General features: G+C 31.2%; 1 long non-coding RNA gene across 1 annotated transcript; it reads left to right on the forward strand.

Annotated features, from left to right (window-relative positions):
• Positions 1 to 992, forward strand: LOC104791154 (uncharacterized). The gene is made up of 3 exons (XR_015560178.1): positions 1 to 111; positions 253 to 311; positions 459 to 992. It is a non-coding gene; the product is annotated as an uncharacterized LOC104791154 (long non-coding RNA).
• The last annotated feature ends 379 nt before the right edge of the window (positions 993 to 1,371 follow it).

Consider the following 1,371-nt stretch of genomic DNA (forward strand, 5'->3'; position numbering starts at 1 on the left):
ATACAACGAAACCAAAATATATATCTTGTGTATTAGAAAAATAAATTATTTGAAAGATGAAACTTCTGCCTCTCATATCGTTCTTGCTCATTCTTCCATTGTGCTCTATAAGTAATTTGAAAATATTTTAAATCTTCTAATTGGATAGTTTTACATTTTTAATATCAGAGATCTATTTTGTTTTTTTTAATTGATTTTACTCTTATAATCTAATAGTATGGTTGTTTATTGAATTCATTTTTTCTCTTTTAGAGTTTGGAGAGAGTCATGGAGATGGAGTTCTTCACACCGTCCAAGATTCAGTAAATTTGGTAATTAATATCAGTAACAAAAATGCATATCTTCATAGATTTTTTTTTCTCTTATTGGTAATCAATATTTTCACTTACTTCAATATAGATCTGCATACGATAATTTTTGATTTTTTTTCACCAAACAAAAATAAAAAAATAATGTAGGTTGAAGAAAGAATCCCAAAAATGATGGATTATCCAGAAAAAAACTCAAACCCAAGCCACGATAAGAAAACAAACGGTTAGGGTCGTCCTGTGAGACCACCGCCACCGCAGATGAACTATATGGATCATCAGAAAATAAACGGTTGGGGTCGTCCTGTGCGACCACCGCCACCACAGATGATTTATAAGAATCATCAGACAATCAACAGTTGGAGTATTCCACCGCCACCAAATCATGAGACAACCAACAGTTGGAGTATTCCACCACCACCGAATCATCAAAGAATCAATGGTTGGGGTCGTCCTGTCCGACCACCACCACCAATTCATCAGAGAATCAACGGTTGGGGTCATCCTGTGCGTCCACCACCGCCGCAGATGAACTACAAAAATTATGATAATGAAGCAAAGATTTAAAAGTATGATAACTATATGCTATGTGTAACTGTCAAAATAATCAAACTAAGTAAACACAATGCTACAATAAATTTGGTCAAAAAAATTTAATGGGTTGAATCCTTTTCTTGCTAAAAATTTGTTTGAATTTTTAAATTTGTTCCCTTTTAATTATCGAGATAATAAACTTATTGACTCAACATATTTGATCTACATATTCAATTCAATAAATTTAGATTGGAGAAAACTAATAAAAATATTGATACAATAGTTTTCTATATGTTTATTTATCGTTTAGTAATTATTTTGTTATTTATAATGAATTTGATAGGGAGACTTGCAAAATTAGACCCCTAACTTGAGTAAATTGCAAACCTAACCACCTCTTTTTCTCTTTCCAACATTTGCTACTTTCTCCCAAATAAATCCTTATGTGTTCATTGTATTCACAAAAATGCCATTATTTGTGATTTATTTGAATTTCTTGCGAAAATATTTATTACATCCATATCCTCAT

The sequence above is a fragment of the Camelina sativa genome, chromosome 6 (genome assembly GCF_030686135.1).
Source record: "Camelina sativa cultivar CO46 ecotype springtype chromosome 6, ASM3068613v1".
Lineage (NCBI taxonomy): Eukaryota > Viridiplantae > Streptophyta > Magnoliopsida > Brassicales > Brassicaceae > Camelina > Camelina sativa.